Source organism: Phyllobates terribilis, unplaced genomic scaffold (genome assembly GCF_046119375.1).
Source record: "Phyllobates terribilis strain yellow unplaced genomic scaffold, ASM4611937v1 Scaffold_1__5_contigs__length_1240528914, whole genome shotgun sequence".
Taxonomy (NCBI): Eukaryota; Metazoa; Chordata; class Amphibia; order Anura; family Dendrobatidae; genus Phyllobates; species Phyllobates terribilis.
This window is the reverse complement of record NW_027362761.1, coordinates 1,011,549,355-1,011,559,900: the sequence shown is the minus strand read 5'-3', so window position 1 is coordinate 1,011,559,900 and position 10,546 is coordinate 1,011,549,355. Positions and strand designations below refer to the sequence as shown.

The 10,546-nt window shown below is 44.6% G+C and overlaps 1 protein-coding gene across 2 annotated transcripts in view; it reads left to right on the top strand.

Moving 5' to 3' along the window:
- The first annotated feature begins 249 nt into the window (after nucleotides 1-249).
- The window catches only part of CLCN3 (chloride voltage-gated channel 3), a 167,469-nt gene continuing 157,172 nt past the window's right edge, over nucleotides 250-10,546 (top strand). For both annotated transcript variants that reach the window (XM_073644053.1, XM_073644029.1), the window contains exon 1: nucleotides 250-448. The gene's annotated coding sequence lies outside the window, so the exon portion shown is untranslated. The remainder of the gene's footprint in view (nucleotides 449-10,546) is intronic.

Here is a 10,546-nt window from a genome sequence, read left to right as displayed (position 1 = left end):
GTCGATATATGTATGTAATTTTAGGGTCACTGGCGCTAAGCTAACACTGGCTGGTCACTTGCACATGTGGCTTCTGTGGTGACTGTGACAAAACCCTCAGGACAATACAGTGTACACCCCGTGGATGTTTAAGGACAATGTATGTGCTTAGCCCCACGTCTGCCTCCATAACATCCCCCTCCCAGCACTCAGCTGGTGGATGAGGTCTTCCCTAGCAACGCCCACTCCACCCTAGCAACAGCTTCAGCAGCTGCCCGGAAGCGGGGCCGGATGTGCAGTTCCTCCTCCCGCAGGTAGAGTGAAGCACTACCGCCCCCGTCTGACGGCCCGTCCGCTCCGCCGCCGACCACTGCCGCCCCTCCGTGCATAGACCACAAAGCGGAGGAGGGGGAGGATGCGGCATACTGCGGCCGGGGGAGCAGGCAGCGCCCCCGGACACCCAGAGCAGGTAGGAGGCCCGGGACGTCTTCCATCTACAGTCTAGCGGAGCGGCTGTCATCAGGTGTAGTGCTGGGGATGACTGCAGGTGGCCGGGAGCAGCTGTCATCAGTCCCCTAATAACAGGCTGTGCCATGTGATCTGCGGCTGCACCCTGCCGGCCACTTACTCACCCAGCCGGGCTCTTACTCACCCTGCCGGCCACCTACATACCCTGCCGACCACCTACATACCCTGCCGGCCACCTACATACCCTGCCGGGCTCTTACTCACCCAGCCGGGCTCTTACTCACCCAGCCGGGCTCTTACTCACCCAGCCGGGCTCTTACTCACCCAGCCGGGCTCTTACTCACCCAGCCGGCCACTTACTCACCCAGCCGGGCTCTTACTCACCCAGCCGGGCTCTTACTCACCCTGCCGGCCACTTCCTCACCCTGCCGGCCACTTCCTCACCCTGCCGGCCACTTCCTCACCCTGCCGGCCACTTCCTCACCCTGCCGGCCACTTCCTCACCCTGCCGGCCTTTTACTATCCCCCCTCCCACTTTCTTCCAAAAGCCATCTTTTTTTTTTTCCCGTCCCCATAGCCATTTGAGGACTTGTTTTTTTTGCAGGACCAGTTGTACTTTTCAGTGACCTCATTCTTTTTATCATGTGATATACTTTTTTCATTAAGTGGTAGTTTGTAAAAAAAAAAAAAAAAAAAATGCTTTTGTCGCCATCTTCCAAGACCCTTAACGTTTTCATTTTTCGGCATATGGGGCCGGGTGAGGGCTTATTTTTTATGCCCTTAGTTGATGTTTTTACTGATGCCATTCTGGGAAAGATACAATGTTGTGGCGACCAAGAAAGCAAAATTCTGTCATTTAGATTTTTTTCTCTCGTTATGCCGTTTACTGGTCAGATTAATTTACTTTATATTTTGATGGATCGGACTTTTATGAACGCAGCGATACCAAATATGTGTGTGGTTTTTTTTTTCATTATTTTATATGGGGCAAAGGTGGCATAATTTTAACTTTGTGTTTTTACTTTTTCTTATTTTTAAAAACACTTTCTTTTACTGTATTTAATAGTCCCCTTAGTGGACTTGAATCTGCGATAGTCTGTTTGCTTGTACTATACATAGTCGTGCTTCAGCACTGCCACGTATAGAGAAAATCACATTAACAATATTAATCTCCTATGACCACCAAATAAATGCTGTCTTTCACAGGAAGATCATCATGAGAAGCACAGGGGTCATCAGCAGACCCCCGGCTGTCATGGCAACCCATTGACTTCTCGCAATCATGCCAGAAATTAACGGTGGCATTTAATGGTTTACCAGCCGCGGGCGGAATACAACTTCATCCTGGGCTGTTAGAGGCACATGATGGCTGATTATATCAGCCATCATCTGCTGGAACAGATGCGAGCTCGTCCTGGCCCCGCCGCATGCTTCGGTGCCATTTAACGGGTTAAATATGTCGTGATGGGGTTAAAGGGTTATTTTCATATTTTTGTTTTGTATAACTTTGCAAACGCTTTTAAACGGTTAACTTTGCAGTGTACTTGTTATCAAAAATCCCCCCTGTTCTCAAGAATGGAGGAATTTTCACGTTTTTTGCTTGGCTTGTTTCCTAGATTACTGGCTACTACTGCAGTCTATCAGCAATAGCCAAACGTGCCGTGCTTACAAGCTCTTTCCAATAGAACTTTAAGGAGCTGCTGTGCACTGTTGGCTCCTGATCCAGCCGTCTTCAGTGTTACTGCCCTTCTCCAATGCTGCAAAGGCAAACCTGTCTGATATGGCGGCATTGGGAGCACAGTTTGGGCTAGTGGGGCAAGGATGCCGCTGGTCCGAACTGTCGATTAAGCAGGAGCACACAATCGCCACAATAGTTTAAGGCCACCTATAATTGCCGTAATTTTATATCAGACCTCAGACAAAGCCCCATAAATATTTCGGCACTGTAAATTATTGGTATTGGTGCTTTGGACTTTTTTTTTTTTTTTTTGAGTAATTGATGTGAATGTCCCTTCCACAATCATGGTCTTGATTGCTAAACCTCATATCTACATGTATGATCAGCTGATGTTGTGTCTTGTGTGAGAGAACGGCTTCATGTAGTCGGCTAGAGAGATGATGGGTGCAGCTGTCTGACCCATATAGTGTCACAAGCGACCCCATTAATTATGGCCCGTCTGAACTGAGTTCCGAGGGAAAGAGGCTACATGAAATCTATTGCTGCTAGTGCTCGCTGGAGTCAACCTGTAAGGGTTGGAAAGGACATGTACACATGCATCTCACTAAATTAGAATATCATCAAAAAGTTACCGTAATTTATTTCCGTTCTTCAATACAAAAAGTGAAACTCATATATTATATAGAGTCATTACAAACAGAGTGATCTATTTCAAGTGTTTATTTCTGTTAATGTTGATGATTATGGCTTACAGCCAATGAAAACACAAAAGTCATTATCTCAGTAAATTAGAATACTTTATACCAACAGCTTGAAAAATGTTTTTAAAATCTGAAATGTTGGCCTACTGAAATGTACGTTCAGTAAATGCCCTCAATACTTGGTCGGGGCTCCTTTTGCATCAATTACTGCATCAATGCGGCGTGGCATGGAGGCGATCAGCCTGTGGCACTGCTGAGGTGTTATGGAAGCCCAGGTTGCTTTGATAGCAGCCTTCAGCTCATCTGCATTGTTGGGTCTGGAGTCTCTCATCTTCCTCTTGACAATACCCCATATATTCTCTATGGGGTTAAGGTCAGGCGAGTTTGCTGGACAATCAAGCACAGTGATACTGTTGTTTTTAAACCAGGTATTGGTACTTTTGGCAGTGTGGACAGGGGCCAAGTCCTGCTGGAGAATGACATTTCCATCTCCAAAAAGCTTGTCGACAGAGGGAAACATGAAGTGCTCTAAAATGTCCTGGTAGACGGCTGCGCTGACTTTGGTCTTGATAAAACACAGTGGACCTACACCAGTAGATGACATGGCTTCCCAAACCATCACTGATTGTGGAAACTTCACACTAGACCTCAAGCAGCTTGGATTGTGTGCCTCTCCACTCTTCCTCCAGACTCTGGGACCCTGATTTCCAAATGAAAATTGGAACTCTGAGACCTTGTGGAGTGTGTCAATGACTGCCGTCTGGACATCTGTCAAGTCAGCAGTCTTCCCCATGGTTGTGGAGCCTACTGAAACAGACTAAGGGACCTTTTTAAATGCTTAGGAAGTCTTTGCAGATGTGTTTTGTTAATTATTTTAATTTGCTGAAATAATGACTTTTGTGTTTTCATTGGCTGTAAGCCATAATCATCAACTTTATCAGAAATAAACACTTGAAATAGATCACTCTGTAATGACTCTATATAATATAGGAGTTTCACTTTTTGTATTGAGGAACTGAAATAAATTACCTTTTTGATGATATTCTAATTTTGTGAGACACACCTGTATATAATATTGCTGCACCTTACCTCTCTGTTATGGCAGAGGCCTTGTGGTTACCTCCATGCTGATTCTCAGCAGCCCCAGACCCCACAGTGTGGGAGCTGCCATGTAAACTGTATATGTACAGCAGTGGATCCCAGTGGTCCTGACACTGTCCAGCGATAAAACAGTGAGTCCACCGTCCACATTGTACATCCTGGCCTGATTTTTTTTTTTTAATAAATGCTTTATTTTTTTGCTACTTCAACACATTTTTGAAGGTTCCTTTCCCAGAAAGTGGGATTAAAAATAAGGTAACTCCCAGTAAACTTGGGTGAGTTTATGTTATATATGTTGTAATCAGAGCTCTCAGGCTTTCAAGATACCAGCGTGTAGCCCCATCCTTCAGCGAGGTCTCCACGACTATATGTGCCCCCCGGTAAAACTGTGGCATCACTTATCCTGGGCACAAACCTGCGGGAAATAACCGTGTGACGTCTTCCAGTCATCACAAGTTTTCAGCCACTTTTCCCCTGATATGAGAGAGTTCTGGTAATGTGATTCTTAGGGTATGTGCACACAGTCGGGATTTGATGTGCTTTTGACGCGGCAGAATTTCTGCACCATTTCCGCACCTAATATGCAAATTAGGTTAATTGCATTTTTTACATGCGGTTTTGCCGCATGCGTTTTTTGATGCATTTTTCATGTCTTCATGTTGAAATTTGCATAGTTTCAGAGAAAAGTTTTTTTTAAACAAACTTTATTGATCATCATGTAGCGTTTTTGTGTGCGTTTCTGCTGCGTAAACGCTATTGAAACACACATGCGGTTTTTACACATGCGGATTTTTCTCATCTCATGCAAGTCTATGGGGAAAATCCGCATGCTTCCCCCGTTAGAGAAATTGACATGCTGCTTTCTGGAAAGACGCGCCGCGTGTCAGTTTCTGCGGGTGTGCCGCAGACGCATAGTGGACATGGGATTTCTAGAAATCCCATCCACTATGCTATAACATCTGGCCGCTGCGGTTTTGATGCTGCATAAAAACGCAGCGTGAAACTGCAGCAAATCCAGACCGTGTGCAAATACCCTTTGACTATGTTCCCGCTATGAGCTATTTATGAGTTTTTGATGTTGCAGATTTTCTACACCATTTCTGCACCTAATAAGTAAATTATTTGTTTTTTCTGTACGTTTTTGAGTGCGATTGATTTTCACGCTTTTTTTCTTTTTGTTATGTTTTAAATAAAGCTGCTTTGTTTTTGATACTTGGTTTTTTGCTTTGACAACTTTATTGCTATACTTAGGCGTGGATTACTTGCATTTTTGATGCATTTCTGCAGCAGAAACTCACTAAAGACACGTGCGTGTTTTTGCTGCATTTTTTCTGCATCTAATGTAAGTTTATAGGGAAAATACGCACAGAAGAAGAAATTGACATGTGGATTTAAAGAACGCTCCGCAGGTCAGTTTCCGCAGCATTAACATGAAGCCCAGTGGGCGTTAGATTTCTATAAATCCCATCCACTTTGCTGGAGCTCTAAGATGGTGTGTTTTAGACACAGCAAGAATACGCAGCCTCAAAAACGCACCCTAATCTGATCGTGGGAACGTCGCCTTGTGCTTTTCCTCTGACTGCTCCACTCCTGGTTTTGACTTATAAATACTGATGTAAAATACTGACCAAATACTGAAAATGTAAACGCGGCCTTATACGAATGTAAAATTCGGCATGTGTGAATGTGGCCTTGGCTAGATTCACACATCCCTTTTGAGTGGAACCATCAAAGAGAAACAGATTTTTTTTTTTTTTTTTCTCTCACGTGTCCTAGTTGCGTCCATTTTTTTTTTTTTTTCACCTGAAGAGGTTTTGCTCGCTTTCAAGCCAATAACAATCCCTTGGAAGGATGCGTTTTTATTCAAATTTATCTTTAAGCAACATATCCATGAGACAAGGATGCAAATCAGAAGCTTTCCAATTTGCATCCCAGTGTCGCTGATCCCCCTAGGCTGGAGTAGCTGAGTCTGATCCACAAATCGGATGAGAATAGGACCTGCTCTGAGCCACATGGATCTCACCTATGTATCCGTGTTTTATCGGATGTGTAAATACATTCTACAATCAGATAGCACTCGGACATATCACACAAATGTGTGAATGTAGTCTCACTAAGAACCCGTCAGTGAGCTCCTTTTGATGGGAATTTGCAACTTTTTGTCTTTAAGGAGTACCTGCCACCAGTCTGGGGCCCCACTTTTTATTCGATAAATGAGTGGGCAATGCCAGAATTGTGTTTTTTTTTTTAAGCATCACCTATTTAGAAAAGTGGATATACAGGTGCTTGATCTCCCACTATGCGTTTTTCAAGCGTTTTTGCAGCGGAATTTACGCAGCAAAAACGCTTAAAAAACTCTTGATAATATGTGCCCCATGTTCCCCAATGATAATCCGCATGTGCTGTGCACATGCTGCGGAAATTTCATCTGCGGATTATCATTGCGGAAAAATCTGCAGCATGTCCATTAATTTTGCGGAAACGCGGCGAAATTGCCGCCATTGGCTTGCATTAAATCGCATAATATCCGCATGACTACACGTGCACATGCGGATATTAAGCAATTCAATGCGCAGATGGTACCCGGGTCTGGAGAAGAGGAGACTCTCATCCAGACCGGGGTACCATAGTACCTGTAGTTAAAAAAGAATTAGAATAAAAAAAAAAAAACATTATACTCACCTTCCGATGGCCCCCAGTCTCCTCAGCAATGCGTCCTGGCTCCCCGGCGGTTCGCGATGGTGTTAAAGGACCTTCCATGATGTCATTTAGTCATGTGACAGGTTTTTTGTTTGTTTTTTAACCATTTTTTTTTTTTTTTTTTTTTTAAATTGCATGGATTTATATAGTGTGACCAAGTTGTCAAGCACTTTCCCAGTGATGCTAAAATCGCTTGGAAAAGCGCTTGATAACTCGCATGCGGAAATGCATGCAAAAACGCTTGAAGAACGCTTCTACCTGGCAGGGAAAACGCATGTAAAATCCGCATGCGTTTTTCCTGCCAGGGAGATGCAGAAAAAATCCGGAGCATTTCTGCTTCGTGGGGACTTAGCCTAAAGGACCAGAATTTCTAGGAAAAGTCACACCCGAAATTCTAGGTTGTGAGATCCGAGCGTACAGAGCAGGAGCAGGATTCTACAACCATCCGTGGCCCCCCGTGACAGTGAGATCTCATTATTTATACCGGCGTACAGAGCAGGAGCAGGATTCTACGACCATCCGTGGCCCCCAGTGACAGTGAGATCTCATTATTTGCACTAACCCAATCACGCACTATGCTAAACTATTACCAGTGACCGCTGTAATGATGTTTCACTTCCACTGTGATGGGTGATGTGGAAGGTTGTGGGATCCTGCTCTGGATGCCGAGATCCCACAACCTGGAATAATTTCATGCCTAACTTTTGCTAAAAAGTTGGGCCCTTGCGGATCCATTAGGTACTCTTAAAAGCTGAATTCACACAGCTGCGTTTCATGACCTGTAATTCATAGAATGGCCGGGGGTCTCCTGACTCGAACCCAACAGCCTTGTAGGCATATATGAGGCTTTCAAGTTCAGGTCATGACACCCTTAGCCGGCCTGTACTCTGACCTCAACATAAATACGGATACATGAATCCGGCATTACTTAGCGCCTCTGGTGATTTATGGCTACAAGCCACATCAAAGGAGAGCTGGAGTTTCATGTGATCATAAATCAGCTGATTGGAGCCTCACTCAGAAGTACCATATTTTGCAGAGTATAAGACGTACCGGACCATAAGACACACCCCAAATTTTAGGGAGGAAAATGGGGGGTGGGGGTGGGGAAGGTTTTAAATAAAATGTTGGTGCGTCTTGTAGTCCGATTTTACGGTAGATTACCGGGGGAGGGGTGGCTGAGGTCGAGCGGGGTCACAGGAGGCAGGGTCACTGCTGCAGGAGTGGGGCGATTTTGCGGGCCCCGTGCTGGGAGGAGGGGTGTTCTGGCGGTGCGAGGCTGCGGGCACTGGGCTTTCATTAAAGATCAGCGATGAGCAGAGTCCCCTCCCTATTGTTTTCCCTGCGATGGGCTTCTGGAAAATGGTCGCCGGAGGCAGTACATGCGCAAATTAAGGGCTCGAAAGCTGAGATCTCAATCTGCGCCGTCTCCGGCAGCCATTTTCCCGTAGCCCCTTGCAGGGAAAACAATAGGGAAAGGACTCCACTTACCACCGACATTTTATGAAAGCCCAGTGCCCGCAGCCTTGCACTGCCAGGGCTCCCCTCCTTCCACAGAATCCCCCCACTCCTGCCGCCGTCCTCCTGTAGCAGTGACCCTGCCTCCTGGACCCTGCTCCACCTCAGCTCCATTTGGATTATAAGACAAACCCCTCCTTTCCTCCCAAATTTTGGGGAAAAAAAGTGTGTTATAATCTAAAATATATGGTATTTTTTTTTCTCTTGGCTGTGAAAAAAGTAATTTTCATTAGTTTCATAGTTTCATAGTTTATAAGGCCGAAAAAAGACAATCGTCCATCCAGTTCAGCCTATTTCTTGTGCACTGCAGCTATTACGCAGCGTTGATCCAGGGGAAGGCAACAAAAAAACATGCGGTATAGGCCAATTTACATCATTGAGGAAAAATTCACTTCCCGACACCAATCTGGCAGTCAGATTAAATCCCTGGATTAATTAACTAAGCATAAGATGTAATTTTATTGTTCTCAAGAAAGGCGTCCAGGCCTCTCTTGAACTCGTTAAGTGAGTTGGACATCACCACTTCCTCTCCCAGAGAGTTACAGAGTCTCACGGCTCTGACCGTAAAGAATCCCCTTCTATGCTGGTGCAGGAACCTCCTTTCCTCCAGACTCATAGTGTGCCCTCTCGTCTTTGTCACCATCCTTGGTATAAACAGGTCATGGGAGAGATCTCTGTACTGCCCCCTGATGTATTTATACATGTTTATGAGGTCTCCCCTAAGCCTTCTCTTTTCCAACGTAAATAGGCCTAATTTTGACAACCTCTCTGGGTATTCTAGTCCCTCCATTCCCTTTATTACCTTAGTCGCCCTCCTTTGTACCCTCTCTAGCTCCAATATGTCTTTCCTGAGCACCGGAGCCCAGAACTGTGCACAATATTCTAAGTGCGGCCTTACCAGTGCTTTATACAGAGGAAGAACAATGTTCTCATCACATGCTCCTATTCCTCTTCTGATGCATGCCATGACTCTATTTGCCTTCGCAGCTGCTGCCTGACACTGGGCACTCCAATTTAATTTGCTATTAACCAAGACGCCCAGGTCCTTCTCCATGTCAGATTTCCCCAACGGTTTCCCATTTAATATGTATGGGTGACTGCTGTTTTTCTTTCCCATGTGCATGACCTTACATTTATCGGCATTGAACCCCATTTGCCATTTTTTGGCCCAACTCCCCAATTTATCTAAATCCTCCTGTAGCTGTGCCCTATCCTCATCTGTATTAACTACTTTACAAAGTTTAGTATCATCTGCAAATATTGCTATTTTACTATGCAACCCTTCCACTAGATCATTAATAAATATATTAAATAATATAGGGCCCAAGACAGACCCTTGAGGCACCCCGCTAGTAACCCTGACATCCCCTGAGCTTACTCCATTGATAACCACCCTCTGCTTTCTATCACTCAGCCAGCTATTTACCCACTTGCACACATTATCCCCCAGACCAAGCATTCTCATTTTATATACCAACCTTTTGTGTGGCACGGTATCAAACGCTTTGGAGAAGTCAAGGTATACAACATCCACTGACTCTCCCCGGTCCAGCTGTGAGCTCACCTCCTCGTAGAAGGCCATCAGGTTTGTTTGGCAGGAGCGATCCCTCATGAATCCATGTTGATATGGAGTTAGACAGTTATTATCATTAAGATATTCTACAATAGCATCTCTAAGAAATCCTTCAAACAATTTACCCACAACAGACGTTAAGCTGACTGGTCTATAGTTCCCAGGGTCACTTTTAGACCCCTTTTTGAATATTGGTACCACATTTGCTTGGCGCCAGTCTAGTGGGACAGTCCCTGTCCATAAAGAGTGCTTGAATATAAGATACAGCAGTCTGTCTATCACATTACTTAATTCTTTTAGTACCCGGGGTTGTATGCCATCTGGGCCTGGTGACTTGTCTATTTTGATATTATTTAGGCGTTTCTGAACTTCCTCCTGGGTTAGGTGGGTGATATTTAGCGGAGGGTTTACTTTATCACTCTTCATTTCCTCCGATAAATTGTTTTCTTTTGTGAAAACAGTGGAGAAGAAGCTATTGAGTAGGTTTGCTTTACCCTCATCGCCCTCTATGATTTTACCCAGGTTATTTTTCAATGGGCCAACTCCATCAGTTTTAATCCTTTTACTGTTTATATAGTTAAAGAACAGTTTGGGATTCGTTTTACTTTCCTTGGCAATTAGTCTCTCTGTCTCCTCTTTTGCTATTCTTATTTGTTTCTTACAGATTTTGTTTTTTCCCTATAAGATATTAGCGCTTCCTCGCTGCCTTCTTGTTTAAGTTTACCGAAAGCCCTTTTTTTGTTTTTCATTGCCCTCTTGACTTCCTTATTTAGCCACATTGGCTTCCTCCTATTCCTAGCCCTTTTATTCCCATAAGGTATGTACCTT